Genomic DNA, 8,994 nt, shown 5'->3' on the forward strand with positions numbered 1-8,994 from the left:
AAGTTATACCCTAATTACCCCCCAAGCCCCTCCCACCGGGAGGATCTCCCTGTCTGTGACCCCGCCCCCCTGCAGGTGGGTCACCTGGTGGAGCAGTAGGGGCAGGCTGTCCGGGGTGTACTCCCTGCTCCGACAGCTCTCCAGCTCCCTCTCCATCACCTCCGCCTGGGACACCAGGGGCCACACCCCCGACACCTGCAGCAGGAGGGGCCACGAGTCAGCATCAAACACACACCTTAATGCAATGCTGTCTGCTGGACTTCCACAGGTCTCTGGCTTTTGATCGGACTCGGGTCTCGATAACAGGTGGAGCTGTTGGTCATCTGTTGGCTAAGTGCCTCACTAAATCCCTCACTCCAAGACCAGGAGTGGAACGTCCTGGCTTACCATCAGTTGTAGCATGTAGGACTCTCTACTACAGAGGCCTACATCAGTCAGTGATGTCCAGTGATGAAGCTCCTCCCCTGTTGGTTACCTTGTGCAGGTGTGATTGACGTCCCCTGTCTCACCTGTAGTCCCATCCTCAGGACCTGCTCTCTCTCCATGCGGAAGTAGGAGACGTCTTTAGGGATGGGGACAGAGCTGCAGCAGAGAAAAGACCAGGTGAATTAAAAACCACCTGGAAAATTAACAGCACAATAGTGTCAAACCAAACCGTCAGTTTACAACAGGCTTTTCCCGCAGTGTTTAGGTTCTACCTGTAGGACTTTGAGGGAGTTCCTCCTAGGACACCATTCTCCTCTATCTCTGTACGGAGAGCAGAGAGCTGGGTTGCCAGCTCTTTCTCCATCTGCTGCAGCTTCTCTGTGGAGCACATCCTGTACAACTCGGCCATGACCGGCGCTGCAACAAGCGCAAGAAACCGCGTGGCAGAGATATAACTGCTGTGAGAAACAGGGGAATGATATGCGTCTAGAAGCATCCGTCTCTACATATAGATAGATAAAATGAGTAATTACCCGTCAAACAATAACAGTTTGAAAAACACAATGCCCGCAACAGACTTTTACAGACTTAGACAGAGCATTTGATTACGTACTCCAGCAGCACGCCCTTTAGGAATACTTCGTACTAAACGCAAGCGTCATTCTAAATGACTTGGGAACGGAAAATCGTAATTTAGATGCACTTAACTGCGTGAATTGTTCTTACCGTGTATCTCATTCGCACTTGGGGCAAATGCAGTTTAGTTTGATGCAGTTAAGTCTCTGATTTTTTTTAGACGCAAGCGTGCAATAACCATGGAGGTAACTATGGAGACCGGACGCACGCCAAACAAATGTGCTCCGTGGTAAATCACTGTCCAATTCTTTGCGTTCCCAAGAGCCACTGGGAATTATATCATTTCCTCAATAAGGAAGCAACTAACACGTCTTGCCACCGCCGAGGGCTCGCTTTTCGTGCCAGGTAGCCGGTGGATGGTAAGATTTTGCCGTCATGCAAAACGATTAGCACAAAAACATAAATTCGCAGAAATTAAGACAGTTGTAGCAACACGGATATTAACATTGATATCACACGAGAGACATGTGTTTTTATCATTATTGTTGCTGACTTGTAATAATATCATGTTGTTATTATTACAATTACGATTACAAAACACGCACAATCATTTGGTACAATCAAATAAATCAGTTCGAGAAACAAAAAGCGGTGGAATAAGACAGAAAACCACAGCATGCAGGCATAGTTCTGTTTGTCTGAAATGGCAGAGACGGCTACCGATGAATGAAATGTGATAACCATAAATAACATAATTTAAATTAAAAAACACTGACAAACAAACGTACATTGTTTTAACTGCTTTATATTTGATTGGGATGTTTGATATACCAAGTTTTTGCTCAAAATGTATAGTTTTATTTGATGTAGAAATATAATGTTAGAATTTGTTCAATGTTAAATATACAATCAAATTTGTAGTTAGGTAGTAGGATTTGTAGGTAATCTCTGAATTGAAGACAGTTAATGAGGGATCCTTCAGATACAATCTGATCATATAATAAAAAAGTATATGAACAGCATTTTTATTTTCAATATTAGCCCTATAATAATGACGTAAACAATAAAGATTCCATGTTGCTGAATGGCTGTGTCTGTACACGGGATAACAAATAAATACGTAAATAAATTAATTAATAAACAATCACCAGATATCATCAATAGTGCTATTATGACAAGAATTCGAACCAGTAGCCAGGTAACTGTGAATTGTTCTTTGATTATTCTTTGATGGGAACACGGCCAGAGGAGGAAGTCTGTGTGAAATCTTCCAGTCAACGAGTCCTGATACTGCAAATAGAGTCAGCCCTCTGAGGAACAACCTTACCTGCCTCTAGGTAGCAAGCCAGAGCTGACAAAGGTGAGGAACACCATCCATCAAGGGAGGAAAAAGGTGGAAACCTGCAGGTGGTCCACTAACAGAGACAAGGTGAGTGAGGTGAGACAGGTACATTCTTGTGCCCTCCTGTTCAGCTCCATGTCTCCAGATCTTTCTGTGTTCTGGGAACTGCTGGTCCAGATAAAACTGTCATGAGCAGAAAAAAAGGGCAGTCCAAGATGACCAAATGCCCCAGTCCCAGCCTGAGGTGTTTGTGTGTCACACTGAGTGCATTATGGGGTTGGCCTTTCGTGTTCCACCAGTGCTGTAGGACTAAGGCAGTGCACAGAGAGATAGCAAAATAAGATAGTGTCGGTAAGATAGTTCTGAGCTGAGTGAGTTATACATCCTACGTGAGTTGTACAGCCTTTGCCTTTATTTTTACAGTGCTAACCGTAATAGGATGTTTTATTTTTGCACCACAAGATGTCACTGTTGAAATATGTAAGTTCCGAGTAGTACTGGTTGTGCAAATGAAGATGTGTGTATCTGCGCCACAAGATGTCACCTCTTAAATGGAAGAAAGAAAGTGGAAGGTTTTTAATTATGTTTTTGCTTAGATTCATCAAATAATTTCTACTACGTTTCCAAATACTGTGCAGGCTCAGTCTCATCTAGTAATTGGCAACTAGAAATGCCTTCTTGTTGGGTCAGAGGTAAATTGCCTTGTTTGTTGCCTGTGTTACTCAAGTCTTCCATTGCCCACAGCAATCCAACAGAAAAGTGTTGTCTGTGTGAGAGAATTTATAATCACCTGATTTAGAACTGGAGATATTTTGTATAAATCATCAGTTACATTTCTTGTTGTTTATCCAAACAGCACCAAAAGAATTTTCTTGTTGCACTCCCGTTTTTCATATTTAAGAAACAATCTGTTTTGTTCTGTGTGTCTCTGATCTGATCTCTGATCTCCCATGTCATGTTACGTGTGACACAGCAACACAAAAGAGAAGATTAACATCATTTACTGATGTCAGGGCCAGTGCAGCCGCTGTCAGGTTAAAATGGCCCAGAGCAAATACACCTGCTTGTGCAGCTTCCTTTGCACAATGCAGTTGCACAATATTGACTTCTAACGGGTTAAGCATACAAAGCTCTAATCTGGGAGATGATGTAATAGCAAAGTTAATGCTAGGCATAACATATTTAAATGACTTTTAAGAGTTAAAATACCTGAAATCAGTCAGTTAAGAAGGTGTGCTGTCATCGATGCATGGCTTGTGCATCATAGCACAGTAGCATTACTGGCTGAGATGAGTCATACCAGTGCCATAGCCCCCACCTGGGTGATGCATGGCCATTTTGCACCAGATCTCTCACCACACGTCAGCCAAAGAGGCAGAGGGAGGGATTTATTCAGCCCGCTAAACCTGAGAATGATTAAGTGCCCAGACTTACAGCACCAGATTGGGAATCTGGCCAAGACAAAAGGAAACCCCCTCTGTCTTTTGAGAGAAATGCCATCGGCAGGTCTTAACATTTCTTGGTCTCAACACAGGAAAAAAGCCCTGAACAGACACCTGGGCATGTTCTGTGGAAGCAAAATCAGTGTTTTTCCTCACGTTTATTATTTAACATATGGATCTATGTGATGCTGTGATGCATGTATTTTGGCAAAAAAAGTTGTTTGTTTGAAATGTTTGAAAGTGAACTACAGGGACAATGTTTGGTTGTGCCACAGATGTCCAAACAAACAATTTCCCTGTGTTTTCGCCTGTCATTGAACAAGCTAAAGGTAGACAGTTTGGAACATAACTTTGCTTGAAAGTTCTGTTGTGGATGCAGCATTAGAAAAAGAAAGGTCAGTGTAAAGTGGTGGTCCCTGCATTCCTGATAAGACCATCATAAACTGGAGCATCAGGAATCTACTCTGATTCTCTCATAGATGAAATGATGTAAGTGAGGGTTACATTCCTGAACACAGGCTAGAAACTGAATTATTCACAGAAAGGGTAGACAAATGTTGGAGGTCAATATTCAGTTCCCTGTCACAAGTTCATTGAATGAAAACAGAAAACTCAAGCGAAGACCTGCTACAGGGGAAAATATCTTTGTTACTGTTCTCTTTTTCTTACTCCCCCTCTTTATTTCTCAGACTCCTTCTCCTTGCAAATCAAGGTTTTTCCTCATGAATCAAATAACGTCAGCATTTTTGTAAACATCAAAAGTATAGATCTACACAAACAGGATCCTGTTGAAATGCATCTTTCCTGTCCTTTGTTATCGGTGTGAGAAAAGAAACAGTTTCTCTGAAATACTCACGGCCGACGCTGGGGCCTAGGTACGGGTGTCATCATGACAAATCCCCCGTCTGTACGTTAAAGTCAAACTCCGTACTGTACCGTGAGAAGGAGCCATCCTTCACGCCCGTGCTGTCCTGCACTGGGCTGTTGGTGATGAAGTGCCGCACCCTCAGTCACTGAAAGGGTTCTGGCACGGCGAGCCGAGGGAAGCGTGTGCAGGAGTCCGCCGGGAGCCGGTGCAGGAACACAGATTACAGCACACACAAAATGATTTGCTGCTAAAGACGCCTGTCACGTTGGCCTGTGCTTGCTGCATTACAGTAATTATTTTCTTTGGAGAGATTCAGACGGTTATCCATTTGCAGAGCTGAATACACCCCAAAGCAGAGTAGCTTGAGTACCTCTCTCCGGATTACGCCATCGTTGAGGCGTAATGTAGCCTATGGATCATTTTTCATAAAACAGCCCCAAGCGTACATTTAGGATGGCTAATAGGCATCAGTAGCTAAGCACCGGTCATCATTACTGAAAGGCTGATAGTTTGCCATGCCTAACGACAGCAGCAGTATGGCATAGTGGTAAGGAGCAGGGCTTGTAAACAAATGGTTGCAGGTTCAATTCCTCTCTGAGGCACTGCTGCTGTACCCCAGCATTGCCTCAGCAAGTATCCAGCTGTGTAAATGGATAACATGTGAAATTGTAACCTATGTAAGTCACTCTGGATAAGAGTGTCTGATAAATGCCAATAATGTAATGTAATGTAATGTGCTCCTATGACTGATTGCATAGGCAATGATTTTCAGAGTTGTCTGACTCCCCTTGTGAAATATACAGTCCATTCCCTCCATCTGAATAAAGGACATTTCCATACTGTACTCACTTTCATTGCAGACTATGCCCCTCCTTTCATTCTAACCCCACTGGTGTTACTTACTCAGGTTATGCGCAAGTTACAATGTTATTCTGTGGTTACAATCCAGTAACCATGACTTTATTTTTCCTGTGAGGGAACCTCGTGGGGCACTGCATCACAACAGCATATTGCAGTTTTCATGGGTCAGCTGCAAGTCAGTGTATACAAATTAAATCTACAATAAAAAAACAATAAAAACAATAAAGTGGTGTCGATGTGTCAGTCATTACCACTGTAAATTTACGATAAAAATATATATATATATATATATATATATATATATATATATATATAATATAAATACATAAGTATTGTACTTATACATTGACATACATTTTTAGAAAATTGCATTTTGACAGAATATCCATAAATGTGCACATATGACATGGCAATAAAAATGTGCAGTATATTTTTCCATATATGTGATATATGTTCTGCAGATTTTGACAGGCCAGTATGTCATGCTAGCGGCCTGCTCCTCTCCCCCTTCCCATCAGCCATTCCTCCTTTCCTGCCTGTCCTCCCCTGAGCCGCGTCACGCCAAGACCAGCCCGGTGAAATATTCATCCCCGCTGACATCATACTTGCATATCTGCCTTAAAAACAAAAACAGGCAAAATGGAAAAATAGTCCCAAGTTCAACTAATCGTTAAAAAACAAATACAAAACCCAAATCTCATTCTGTGACCAAATTCTGTGCCCTGGGGGGGGCATGGGGTTATTTAAAAAAGGGGTGGTTTGGATTCGGTGAACGAGTTTGTGAAAATCTGACGTCGCTCGCTAAAGCGGAGGGGGTAGAGGGGACGGGGGACGGCCCTGGGCCCAGGTCTTATTAATTCGGTCTGTTCAGCTGCTCTCTCCGGCATGCGCTGGCGCCGGGTCTCTGACGCAGGTGCGGGACAGAGCGGGGGTTCACGGGTTCACTGCCAGCTGCGCTGTGCCACGGCGCCTGAGAGGGGAAGAGGCTCAGCGGAACAGACTGGCGTTTGGGCTGCAAAGACGGCTTCATTCGTATTTACAGGAAGCTCTTCCTGACTGAGCGATTAGCAGAAAGCACCAGCGCAGTCCTACACAGGAAACTGGGAGAGCGCCAGTTGTGCCGAGAGCCACTTTCACAGTGATCACGGCTCGGTGAGATACATGGTGTGCCAGGCTTCAGAATACTAACCTTTCAGCCCAATTCCTTCAAAAAAAATTCGGTAAAATATTTATAGGCGGAAGTTTTTTAAATCTTGTGCCTTTCTGATTGGATTTAAATAGCTCAGCACGCTTGATTCTCATGGATACAGCAGCCCTGATTGGAGCAGAGCACCGTTTTGCCCTGTCCAATGAGCAGGCATCACCAAGGGTCTTCCCACCAATGAGAGCAGGAAGATGGTTGCTGTCGTTTCATTGTCACTAAGGGGAGGGGGCAAGATAGCTGTTACAGTTGGCACTCATGTTGAGGGCTGTCCTCCCTTACAGACACGGACTGATTCAATGGCAAAAGGAGCACATTTGGCAAAAAATGCATTTTGATTCAAAGCGCAAGTAATGTGGAGGCACACAGTAGTAACACACCGCCACGCTCGCCGCGTTATTTTCGCCTAGTAACCCACGCACTCGCGCTCACGTTCGGCTGGCGGGTTCAACCTGTTCCAAAGGCACCGGACTCTGTCAGCACTCCCTTTTCAAGGTGGTTCCGTCTCCGTGGCAACCGTGTTCTTGGTGGGCAGTCCCTGGACACGCAGTAAATAATCTGATTTAGTGGGGGTTGCGTCACATGCCGGGTGCGCCCCAGACATTCCATTGCCCGGTCCGGTCCCCGCAGAGCCAGAAAGCGCACAGGTGCCCTCCCTCACCTGCACCAGCGTTTAGGAGTGAGGCGTGGAGCAAGTGGTGGGGTATTTTGTGAGTGTTGGGCTCAGTACTGAGCACAGAGAGACACAGAGACAGTACGTTGAACACCCATCCTCACATGACAGAAAGCTGCTTTGAAAAGGTCCAGCCTGGAAGCTAAAACTCATGGGCCCAGTGTTTATGGGTTACATTACATTACATGCATTTAGAAGACGCTGTTATCCAGAGCGACTTCCAGCACAACAGAACATAGGTGTATCCATTCAAGGTACTGAAGAAATGACACAAATATTCACATACTCAAACATGCACATAACACAAGCATGCATACATACTCAGCCTCGTGTGTGCGTGTGTGTGCACGTGTGTATATGGGTATGTGTGTGTGCGCACATGTGTGTGTACATCTGTGAGTCTGTGTGTGTATATGTGTATGTGTGTGCGTGTGTGTGTGTGTGTGTGTGTGTGTGTGTGTGTGTGTGTGTGTGTGTGGGTTCCTCTGGATGTGTCCGGAGCTCTGAGGACAGGGTAAAATGCCTCCTTTCTCCTGCCAGGACCCTACAGCTGCTTCAGAGCTGCCATTTCCAGAGCGGCTCCTCTCGGCTGCTTTCACAGCTCTCCCTGTGACTCCCACGTCATCATTAAACGAGAGTGTGTGGAGTGGGAGTGGAAAGTGTCATCGTCTCCCTGTAAATAGAAAAGGCATCTCGCCTGCCCCCTTTCAGAGAGTGGGGACTCACTGAAGCTGGCTGTATTGCCCTGCGCTCTCAGCTAATGACAGAATCATAACTCACTCTCTGAAGATGAATGGGGAGAGACAGTAAGTGTGAACTCAAGAGCGGTTTGAAAATCAATGGGAGAGACGGCGGGACCTGCGCTTGGAGAGGCTTATTTTACTAAAACTTCATCTTCATCGATAATGAGCCGTTCTCCTGCAGAACACAGTATTAGCTGAGGCTGAGTCACATGGAGCTCTGAGCAGCAGAGCGTCAGTCTGGGCCCAGCGAGGCGCCCGATAACCCTGCACACAGCTCACCTCTCAGTGTGTCAGAGCAGCGCGGCTTTCCATCTTTCACCAGAAACTTTTTCAGCCCCGGAGAGAGAGAAACGGAGGCGGTGTGGCTCTCCTGGGGCCCACTGCAGAATCTGATCAGCCAGTTCTGAGCTTCATTCAACCCAACACAGAGCGTTGTTCGGTGGAAAGAAGCTTCCAGATTACGATCTTGCATTCGTAAAATTTATTACTGGGCGATTTACAAGAGGAGTGGATGCTGCACGCAGGAATTGTTATCATCATCTGGGGCTCGGAGCCCGAGAGCACGCGATCGCACCTGGCCATCAAAACAAGGTTGCTGTTGATGAGATAAAAATGATTTGCAACCAGCTGCCTCTCCAGCGCCTGGTCAGTAAGCATTAGCCTGCTCATTCTGGCAGAGAGGAGCTGAGAACATTTCACCTGGAAAGCGTAAAGGAAAACGGGGCTGCGCATTGACCCAAGATGGCTACCTTTGTGTACTGAGATCTCTTATAGTACTGCTGGCTGAAACGCGGAGCCGAGCGGATCAATGCAACCTTGATATTTGGTGACTAATGCAAGCTCAAAGTGAAACATGCCTCAC

Source organism: Megalops cyprinoides, chromosome 12 (genome assembly GCF_013368585.1).
Source record: "Megalops cyprinoides isolate fMegCyp1 chromosome 12, fMegCyp1.pri, whole genome shotgun sequence".
Lineage (NCBI taxonomy): Eukaryota > Metazoa > Chordata > Actinopteri > Elopiformes > Megalopidae > Megalops > Megalops cyprinoides.